The sequence below is a fragment of the Rhinolophus sinicus genome, chromosome 4 (assembly GCF_057876585.1).
Source record: "Rhinolophus sinicus isolate RSI-liver-muscle chromosome 4, RSI-T2T, whole genome shotgun sequence".
Lineage (NCBI taxonomy): Eukaryota > Metazoa > Chordata > Mammalia > Chiroptera > Rhinolophidae > Rhinolophus > Rhinolophus sinicus.
In genome coordinates this window covers 66,582,060-66,593,676 of record NC_142504.1, presented here as the reverse complement: position 1 = coordinate 66,593,676, position 11,617 = coordinate 66,582,060, and positions in this window count along the sequence as shown.

The following is an 11,617-nucleotide window of genomic DNA, read 5'->3' as shown; positions in this document are numbered from 1 at the left end:
ATCAGGCTGGGGTGGTGGTGGTGGGGAGAGAGCAGGAAGGGGAGTGTAGAGTAGAATAGGCATGTTGAAATCTAGGCTGCTCCCGGTGTCGTTAGAACACACTGTAAAGATAGACGTAGGGGTGTGGTTATTTGTAGATAGAAAAGGAGAGAAAGAAGGACTTACAAAGGCTATTACCATAGTGTTATTACTTGGGTTCTCTGAGGGCTCTAAAGGTGAAAAAGATGCTCTGAAGGAGTTTATAACAGACTGCCAAAAACTGGGTTGTTTATGAGGTCAGACAATTAAGTTCATGAACTCATCCTAGAAAAAGTGCTACATACATCATTGCTGAATATCACTACAGTCACCTTCGAAGTACTCCCCTTGGGAAGCTATGCACCGATCCCAGTGCCTAGTCCACCCTTCAAAGCAATTTTGGAACTCTTTTTGTGGAATGGCCATCAGAACTGTCATCCTATTATCCTTGATGTCCTGAATGTCATCAAAATGTCTTCCTTTCACTATTTTCTTTATCTTTGGGTAAAGAAAGAAGTCATTGGGGGCCAGATCAGGTGAGTAGGGAGGGTGTTCCAGCGCAATTATTTACTTACTGCCTAAAAACTCCCTCCCGGACAGTGCAGTGTGAGCTGGTGCATTGTTGTGATGCAAGAGCCGTGAATTGTTGGTGAAAAGTTCAGGTCATCTAACTTTTTCACTCAGCCTTTTCAGCACTTCCAAATAGTAAAATTGGTTAAATGTTTATCTAGGTGATACAAATTCATAATGAATAATCCCTTTAATATAAAAAAAAAGCTTAGCCATATCGTTGCAACAAGTTCACGAACTTAATTGTCCGACCTCATATAACCAACAGAAATTTATTTCTCATAGCTCTGAAGGCTGAAAGTCCAAGATCAGGGTGTCAGCATGGTTGGGTTCTGGTGAAGTCCCTCTTCGAGGCTGCAGATACTGACTTCTTGTTGCATCCTCACACGGTTGAGAGCAGAGACAGAAAGCAAACTCTTTTTTAACTCTTATAATGGCACTGATCTCATCATGAGAGCTCTACCCTAATGAACTGATCTAACCCTAAGCACCTCCCAAAGGCCCCCACCTCCTAATACCATTAAGGGGTAGAGTTTTAGCATATGAATTTGAGGGGTCACATTTAGTCCATAACAAGAATCTACCATGTTTCCCCGAAAATAAGACCTAGCTGGACAATCAGCTCTAATGTGTTTTTTGGAGCACAAACTAATATAAGACCCAGTATTGTATTGTGTTGTGTTGTGTTGTGTTGTGTTGTATAGTATTGTATTGTATTGTATTGTATTGTATTGTATTGTATTGTATTGTATTGTATTGTATTGTATTGTATTGTATTGCATTGTCTTGTTTTGTATTATATTACATTACATTACGTTACGTTACATTACATTACATTACATTATATTATATTAAATAAGACCTGGTCTTATATTATAGTAAAATAAAACTGGGTCTTATATTAATTTTTGCTCCAAAAGATCCATTAGAGCTGATTGTCTGGCTACGTCTTATTTTCGAGGAAACATGGTAGAATGATGGCCCTAAAGTTTCCTTTTCAAGATGCAATTTCACTTTAGTCAGCCATACCATTACATAATCCACTGGGCATCTCCTCTCAGATTCTTACCCTAGACATAGATTTCTTAATAAAACTTCCAAATTGGTCTCTCTGAAGTAACTAATTTCAATTTTAATTATCCATTTGTATCCATGAAGCCTCTCTTGTTTTTTTAGAGTATACTGAAGTGGGTTACGGGTAATATATATGTCAATAGTCTGCTAGGAATAACATGACAATAACCCTTTACTCTTGAACTTTCTTGCACAGCAGACAGGAATGGCTTTGAGCTGACAGTCCTTGCAGGCTTGAACTGCTCATTCCTGTGGAAATCACCAAAGTTAGGGTTATACTCAAAATGATAACTTTCTTTCTTTTGGGTTGGTGAAAGGAAACAAAAGATTAAAATCCTAGAATATTTAAGTCACATTTGTCCCTCTTTTTCAGAACGTATAATGGCATGTTGTGAACTATTATTATGTTTAAAGAAACACTGGCGACCCCATCCCTTCGTTGAGACAGCTGCTTAAGAAGAAGGCCCGAGGAGAGTCCAGCAAGGTAGTTTACCCCAAGTGTGATTTATTAGCCCAGACTTACAGCTTGTCTCGAACCTGATGGGTGTGAACAAAGTTTTTACTGTTATTTTGAAACACCAGCTGTCACTTGGACTCCTCACACGGTATTTTCTCTTTGTCACAGAAAAACACTTTCCTCCATGATTTGTCATATGTCAGCACCCCTGCCCTAGCTTATCTGACTGAAAGACTTGGGAAATAGCAAATATGAGAGGACAGAATGGAGAGACCGGAATGGATCCAGAGTTCTGCCTACACAGACCTCCCTTTATTTCTGTTTATTTATTTCTCTAATAAAGCCAGGCTACTCCCTGCCATTTCTGATCCCAGTACTACAGGAAAAGAAGAGTAGGTATCATTGGAGCAGCCACATCCAGTTCCTGACTCAAATGGAGCCTTGCTGTGATTCTGTGGCCCCATCAGGTCACAGGGTTGTTGCAACTGAACTGCTGTTCTGCCCTCCTGGCAGCCAGACATTTTGTAGGTCTTATGTGGGCATTCCTGCTGCACACACGGCTCTCATTACATGAGACTACATCCCTTTGGCACTGTACCTGGCACCCTTAAACCCCTAAGCCTGGCCCATATTGTTCTCTCCCCCTGGAATGCCCTGGCTGATACGTCTTTGTAGAAATATGAACACCCTCACTATGGATTTTCCCCCAAAACATCATAAGAATTCATCTCTCCCTCTTCTGTGTTTGCAGACTATTTCCTATATAACACTTTCTTGTTCCATGCAGACTTGTTTGTTCTTAAATCATAAGCCCCTCTTGGGTGGAGACCATGGCATATCTTTGTTTCAGTCATCAGCACCAAGCACCCTGCCTAGGACACAAGGTCTGAGCTGGATAAGTTGTGGTTAAAGGTTGGTCATTCCTCCTACTCCTGAATGGTCTGTTTTCTTAATTAGCTAATTGTGAGCAGAAATAATTTTGTGTGTAATTACACTGAGTATTGATACAAATAACAAAGGGCTTATAATTACCCTTGAAATATATGAGGTGTGATTAAAATATGGTGAATGTTTAAATTAAAAAGGACACACTGTCATTAATCCCCCTCAAACATACTCCCCCTCACTTAGAACACACTTATCCCATCGTTCTTGCCACTTTCTGAAGCAGTTCTGGAAGTCCTCTTTCATGAGTGTCTTTATTTCATCCTCCATCATGACAATGCTCCATGTCACACATTACTTCTGGTATGGCAATTTCTGTCAAACAAAAATATTACTGTGTGTCCTCATCCACCTTACTCACCAGATCTGGCACTGTGCTCTTCCCCAAAGTCAAAATGACCATGAAAGGTAAATGTTTTGAATTAATTCAGGACATCGAGGCAACCATGACAGCACAACTAAAGATGATCATGAAAGAAGACTTCCAGAACTGCTTCAGAAAGTGGTAAGAATGATGGGGTAAGTGTGTTTGAAGTGAGGGGGAGTATTTTGAGGGGTATTAATGACAATGTGTCTTTTACTGTGATAATTTTTTTTTAATTTAAACATTCACTAGAACATACAGTTCACTAAAAAAGAGAAAGGAGAAGTAGAGCAAATAAATACTACCATATTTGTTGCTTAAATCTTGTATTTGTTGAATCTGATATTTTGTCCACTTGCTTTCACCTCTCTCAGGCTAAGAATTTTAGGACAGGTCATGGAGCTGAACAACCTCTGTTAGGGTAATTCTGGGTAGGCTCTCTCCAATGCCCTACAGCAAGTTGCTCAGCCTGGGCTGCTTAGAGTGGGACCAGGGTTCCTGTTCCATGATGCAGAGAAGCCCACACCTTCCCATTCACTAATTACAACTAAAAACTCTGGCAACACACAAAAACAACTATTTGAGGGCTCTGAAAAGTAAACAAAAGCAGGCAGATTGTGGAAAGGTGTCAAACTTGGAGACATGACCCCACACGTCAGCAGGTCCCAGTCATGGAAGCCTAAAACTTAAATAGAAACTCTATCTCTCTTGCCAGAAGAACTAGGAAAAGGACCTCTGCAGATGAAAAAGGGGGCCTTGAAAGGAAAACCAAGACAAGGATCCCCTAATCCTATGTATAAATCTATACAAGCTTCAATTTAACCCCTGAACCACTCATGTGAAGGATAGATCCAAACTAGTATAATGGATGTGTTGGTTTCCTGGGGCTGCTGTAAAAATCACCACAAACTTGGTGGCTTAAACTAATAGAAATGCATTATCTTCCAGTTCTGGAGGCCAGAAGTCTGAGGTCAGTTTTACTTGTTATTAGCTAGACTTCATCAAAATTAAATTCTGTTTACTTCCAGAGATACCATTAAGAACATGAAAAAGCAAGCCTCAGACTGGAAGAAAATATCAGACAAAGGATTTGTATAGAGAATATATTAAGAACTCTTACAAATCAATTATAAACAACCCAATGAAAAAAACGGGCAAAAGATTTGGACACTTACAAAAGAAGATACTCAAATGTCTAGTAAGCACATGAAGTGATGCTCAACATAACTTCTATCAGGGAAAGACAAATTAAATGTACAATGAAATACCACTCCTTAAATTGTTTACAATTTTAAAAACTGAGCATGACAAGTGTTGGTGAGGATGTGGAGCAACTGGAACTTTCATATTCTGCTTGTGGGAATGTAAAACAGTGCAGCTGCTTTGGAAAACATTTTGGCAGTTTCTTTAACAATTAAACATACACCTAGTTTCTGACCCAGCTCATCACTTCTACTCATAAGTCCTTATTCAAGAGAAACAGAAACATATGTCTAACATATGAATGTTCACAGCAGCTTTGTTTGAAAGAGCCAAAAACAAGAAACAACCCAAATGTTCATTGTAAATGTAAATGAAAATTATTTTATTTATTTATGAAGGGCAAAGAAACCATTTCCCCTTTATCCTCATCTTAAAATGTTTTCTTGAAGACATAGTTGTTGACCAAAATCAATTTTAGACTGCAATAAAGAATCAAAAGCATTTATTTGGGCAAAAGGAGTTGCAACCCAGGAGGTAGCAACCTAAAGGGTACTCTGAGGAAGACAAAGATGGAGCTTAGAAAGGCAGAAACCACAAGCTGGAACAAAGGAAACTTTTCCTACTGCGCATTTAACATAGCTAATGCAAAAAGGATTGGGCAAGTCTGAGGTAAGTGTAGACATGGAAACAAAGGGGGTGGGCAGGTTCCAGGATGTGTTTCTACTGTAAGCAGAAAGTCCAAGAATTCCAACCTGTCTGGCTGTGGATGTGTGTAAGTCTGGCTCCCTTAATGACCTCCTGACTCCATTTTAGGGTCTTGTGTTATTAGTGACTCTGTTTTAGATATTTTTGTTCTCATAGTGAATCTGAGTCCTGGTTCTGTTTGGAATAGGAGTACATTTCTCTAGGGAGTGAGCTGGTCTCCAGCATTACAACATAAAGATATTTCTCCAGCCCTACCAAATAGACAGAACTTGGGAATTTGCTCCAGGCTCTCTCAGGGGAACTGTGGCAAGAAGTGGTTGTTTAGTCTTTGAAAGATAAGAGAAGTTATTGTTCTTTCTTCTCCTTTTGTGCACAAAATATGTCAGATCTTCCCCTAACTTTGGTCATTTTGGGCTGCCTTATATGCATATAAATTTATTAATATTTCCTCAATAATCAAGTGTGTTTTTATTTTTCTATTGATATGGAGGGGTCTTTTTGTCAGCCTGATTATTTCCCCAACATTACCCACAGATGAACGCATAAGCAAATTGTTGTCTATTCATGCAATAGAATACCGCTCAGTATTAGAAAAGAATGAATTGTCTCATGGAACAGCATGAATGAATTTTAAAATAATTATGCTGGAGTCAAAAAGTGAGCCAGGTCTCTCAGTCCCATCCTCTGGGCTCTCGTTTCAGCCTTAGTTGTCTTAGTATCTCCCAGCACAGAGCTCTTGGACCAGAAACAGTCATAGCCAAAGTGGAATTTGTAATTGGGGGGAGGGGAGAGGAAGGACCTCAATCTCATTATTTTAAAAACATGCAGGGCCACGGGCCAGGGATCTTGGAATCAGGTCTGAGTTAGCAAACAGGGTTAACTGCAGAACTGCCTCATCACCACCAGGGGATTTTCCTAAAAATAGCTTCTAGGAAGTGTGATTTAATCTCTGTGAGGTGCTGCTGGAAATCTATATTTTTATGAAGAGTCTTAGGTTATTCTAACATGCAGCAAAGTGTGGGCACCATGGCTGTGAGGGTAACTTCATTAACTGGAAAAATCCCATCTTTTTCTGCTGTTCTTTCTTTTGCCTTCATCAGCTGGCTGATGCCTGAAAGTGTCTCAAAGGAGCTTACAGCAAACTGCAGCACAACTGCCAAAGGCTACTCACAAGCTACTCCCATTATTTTTGCACTTGGTTTTTACTTTTTTAACTAAGTCCTTGATGTCTACCAAGATGCAAAATCACTTAGACAGATGTAGTGAATAAGTGATGGCCAACATTTCTTTGCCATTCCTCCCACCGAGAGGTGAGGTCTATGTCCCCTCTGCCTTGAATTTTGGATGACTAGAATATAGCAGAAGCAATGCCATACCCATCCCTAGGACCAGGCCTTAAGAAATTGGCAGCTGCTATGCCATGACGAAGCCCAAGAAGCCCCCTGGAGAGGCCCACATGGAGAAGCTGGGCTACCACAGGAGCCAGCCATCTTACAAGTGGATTATCCTGCTCCAGTGGGTCAGCCCAGCTGATGCCACGTAGATTAGAGAAAGCTGTTCCTGTTCATGGTGTGACCATGGGCAAGTGGCTGATCTTTACGAACCTCAAATTTCTGCATTGTAAACGTAGGGAAAACTGATATAAAGATGCTTAAGATTCGATGATTTTGTGAAACTTTTATGATTTTTATTTTCATCTATCAAGCATTGGTGAGTAAATTTTTTTAGGGGGTAGAGAGTGTGACAAGGCTTTCATTTGTTGAGGAAATCTTCCCTGGTACCCCACCCCACTGCCTTTGGGACAGGTGTGGGTCCTGAGTCAGCGCACACATTTACCATAGGATTTACTACAGTCTGTTAAAATTGTCTCTGTTTATCTTCCTCTAGAGCAAAGATCATGATTTATTCTATTCTATCTCTCTAACACCTTGTACCCAGCTTAGCAAGCAATAAGTACTTGATAAATAATTGCTGAATGAATAGATGCATGTAGTACAGATAGATAGATGTTGAAAACAGGTGAAGTAAAAACCATTAATAAGAAAAGGGATAGAAATCCTAGCACAGTTGTTCTTAAGGAGGGGTAGTAGATAGTGCCTAACAACTCATATGGGTTTTTAATCACAAAGTTTGTTTTGATATTTAATAAACCCAAAAGGAGTGTATAAGATATTGAGTCATCTATAGGAAGCATGTTGTAAAAAGAAGTAGAGGCATAGTGTTCTAGCTACTTCAATTCTGCCTGGGGCTGGCCCTATAATTGCTACCTTCTGCCTCTCAGTCAGACATCACTGTGTTACCCCAGATAAGAATTTCAGAATGTCTGGGAGAAAACCTGGGGCAGTCAATCTCATTTACCAGGCTACCTTAAACTGCCCCAGACACATGCTGTGGGACTTGGCCTGAAACAGGTTTAATTCTTTTATTTAGTGCCATTGAGGGCATGGCAGGGGGGTGTCCACCTGGCCTCTAACCAAAGAGAACCACATAATAAGGCTTTTGGGTTCAGGTGCTACTGTTGCCCCAGAAAGGAAGTTGTTCCCAACTGTCCTGGAAAGGGCAGCCAGAAAGGCTCTCATTTGGTCTGTCAAGGTCGAATGCAGTTAATAGTCGGGGGATTTCCTGTCTTAAGAGTAAAAAGGTATAGCCGTGCCAAGTATAATTAAACACTTACCCTCAGATGCTTTTCAGAATTTATCCACAACACCAACATGTGGTTAGTGTCCTACTGGGAATTTAAGGTTATTGAATTGAGAAGGAGGGAGAGTACTTTTTTAGCCCCTGAAATTTCTCACTTGCTTCTGAGTTGTACAGTTTTCAACAGGAAAGACTGAGTTTCATAATAACTTCTGAGATGTCACTCCGCTCTCTTCCTTTTTTTTTCCCCTAACATACTGAGGGATTCAATATTTCAAGGCTACATGGAGTTTGGTAGTTACTTTCCAGTTTGTCTAAGAAGTCTGTCCATTCCTCTCTTCCAATGGACTTAAATTTCAGACTGATTAAGATTTTGGGGGTCGGCCTGGTGGCTCAGGCGGTTGGAGCTCCGTGCTCCTAAAGCCAAAGGCTGCCGGTTCGGTTCCCACATGGGCCAGTGGGCTCTTGGGTTGCTGGTTCTGCCCCCTGCAGCTGAGATTGAACATGGCACCATGAGCTGAGCTGCTGCTGAGCTCCTGGATGGCTCAGTTGGTTGGAGCGCGTCCTCTCAACCACAAGGTTGCCGGTTGGACTCAACTCCCGCAAGGGATGGTGGGCTGTGCCCCCTGCAACTAACGGTGGCGACTGGACCTAGAGCTGAACTGCGCCCTCCACAACTACGATTGAAAGGACAACTTGACTTGGAAAAAATCCTGGAAGTACACACTGTTCCCCAATGGGGTACTGTTCCCCAATGGGGTACTGTTCCCCAATGGGGTACTGTTCCCCTTCCCCAATAAAATCTTTAAAAAAAGAAAAAGATTTTGGGAACCCCCCTTTCCTTTCTGATTCCTGAGATGAACAAATGCTACACATTCTTTCTCTGTTTTTTATTCTAGACAAAGTATTTAAGACTTTTGGGTTTAAAGTATTTCTTTTATATCTGTGTTGAACATTCCCTTCTTCATATTATGCTCTCCTATCTTTGCTGAAAATAAATGCCAATTATTTATGTTAATTATAAATACAAATTCATGTTTATAATAAAGGGAAAAAAATGAAACCCAGGTGAGCTAGAGGAGCAGAGTAAGAAAAGTAAATGGAGATGTGTGAGTAAACAGCTGAAACCAGGGTTGAGACACAGAAATTTAGGACTGACACACCATGTGTATCACTCAGGATGGGCTAGGTTATGCTGTGATAACAAACAGCCCCACTAATCTCAGGGCCTTCAAACCATATAGGTGTATTTCTCATGCATTAAAATTCCTCTGTGGTCTGGGTAGCTTTCTAGAGCAGTCATCCGCATGTCACATTTTATCAGACAATGCAAGACCAAAGCCTAATTTCAAGTGTGTGGGGATGGACAATCTTCCAGTGTTCTGGGAGCAGAGAAGAACTGGATATCAGTGAGCAAAAGTAATGGTTGCCAGGGAAAATAGGAGGGAAACTTGAGAAGTGAAGATAGGTAGCAAACCAAAGTAGAGACCCATTCAGGAGCACTTTGGGGTATGGAATCAAGATTTTTGCGTATGAGGACTCAGGGTACCTTTGAAGGGGCCTAATGAATGTCACCCTTTTTCCTACCCAATTTCCAATCAAATTGAGAAATGAGAAGTGAGAACCTGCTGATGGAGAACTGAAAGATCGCTTTCATTTCCAACAAAGCTGATTCTGAGGACTGATTAGCCTGTCCTTGTACTGAGCCCTGGAAGGAGGGCTCCCACCCTACTCATGTACCCACCCCACTCATGCACACACCCACTTGTGCAGCTCAGAGCAAGCGACAGAGCATAGCCTCTGAGGGGCAGACAGGGATAGGGCTTGCTACACACTTTCACCCGTGTTAGGCTATTCTTTTCCCATTGGGAGGAGCAAGTGTGGAAGTTGGGAGAGGCAAGTATGTTAAACTAATGCAGATCCCTCCAAATGAAGGAAATATTGGGAGGAAACAAGAATCCCTTCTCCCCAGCTGAAACTTGGAGAAGAAGAAGCCAGCTCCTAGTGAGGTGGTTCTGCCTAAATGTAAGTGTGTGCATGGGCCTTGTTTCTCAAGGACAGGGGCAGCTGAGAGAGAGAAAGTGAGACAGACAGAAGCAGATAAAGACAGAGATAGGAAGAGTTAGGGAGAACAAAAACAGAGGAAGAAACACTCAGGAAAAGAAAGAGTTAAAGGAACTGATGAGATAGGGAGAGGGAGAGAAATAAGGACTCAATGAGAAGAAGAAGGAGAAGAAGGGAAAGAAGCAGAACGGGGAGGAGAAGACAGGGGCAGGGGGGAGAGAGAGAGAGAGACAGAGAGAGAGACAGAGAGAGAGACAGAGAGACAGAAAGAGAGGCTTTCTGGTGAACCAAGGCGATACAGATAAGCCTTCTCTGGCTGGGTTTGGAGGACTTAGGGTGGCTGGAAGGCAAACTGAAGGTGCATGTATTATAGTTCGTCTGTATACCCGGTTTGTCCTCCAAAATCTTCACCTTGTAGCATTCTCTCTACAAAGCTCTAAGTATGATGTTGTAGGCAATTCATTGACCAGAAGATAATGAAGGGCCTGTCCCAAGACAGGCCTTGTAGGTTAAGAGTAAGCCTTTCCTTGGTTCTTGGAGGCCTGGTCTGGAGGTGGTGAGTGGCCAGGGGAGGCAGAGCAGCAGGCCTCCTGGGGTTTTGTCAGCACTTTATCACTTGGCCACCTGGCTGTGGAGAGCGCCTCTTTGGGTTTCTCTTTCATCCATTTTGTCAACAACCTTTAGAAAGATTGCTAAAATTTGGCGTGATTAAAACAGAATCCACTTATAGCCACACAACTTCAATAATTTTTATTTGCTTGTTTGTTTATTTGCCAGTTAAAATCATGTAGCAAACCTTTGCATTGATTCTCCCATTTGATATTTTTCAACTCAGAATTTAAAAAAAAGGGGGGAGGTGGAGTGGGAATGGATTTATCACAGAAAACACTGAGTTAAATTCTAGTTTCCCGTGTTTGATAACTGTAGGCATCTTGTCTGTGTATATTCTTTTTGGCTGTTTTCAAAAATCACTTTCCTGGCCTTAGATAATGCACGAATGCACATCATCTTGGTGAGGTTCCCAAGCTGATACATTTGCAAGACCGTATACACAACCCCATAAAGCACTTGCCTTGAAATGCTTGCTCATTTGGCATTTAGAGAATATCTGAAGTAGTTTATATCCTTTTGGCCTTGACAAAACCCATAATGTATTTTCTCAAGCACTTTGCCCCTTCATTTTTAAAGTGATCTACTTTCTCAGGGAAATGCAATCCATATGTTTCTGACTCATTTACACTTAACTCATCAGACTGTTGTCTGGTAAAGGCTATTGGTGTTCAAGGCGCCGGAGGAAGCTGTCACCGAGCTTCATGGAGTATGGGACACACAGTGGCTGTCTCATCCTGAGTCAAACCAAGACTCCTCCCCTCAGTGTTTAAACTCAGAACCTAATTGTCTTGGGCTAAACTAACTGCATCTCTGCTTTCCTAAAATTTGTGACTGATCCCCTCTAAATCCTCATAAGGACTTAATAAGAAAAACATGGGCTGATTTCCCACCTCCCACCTCTCCACTTCCCCTTTCCTTAGGAAATGCTTTGTGTTACAAATAAATTTGGGGAGACAGATGGCTTTAAG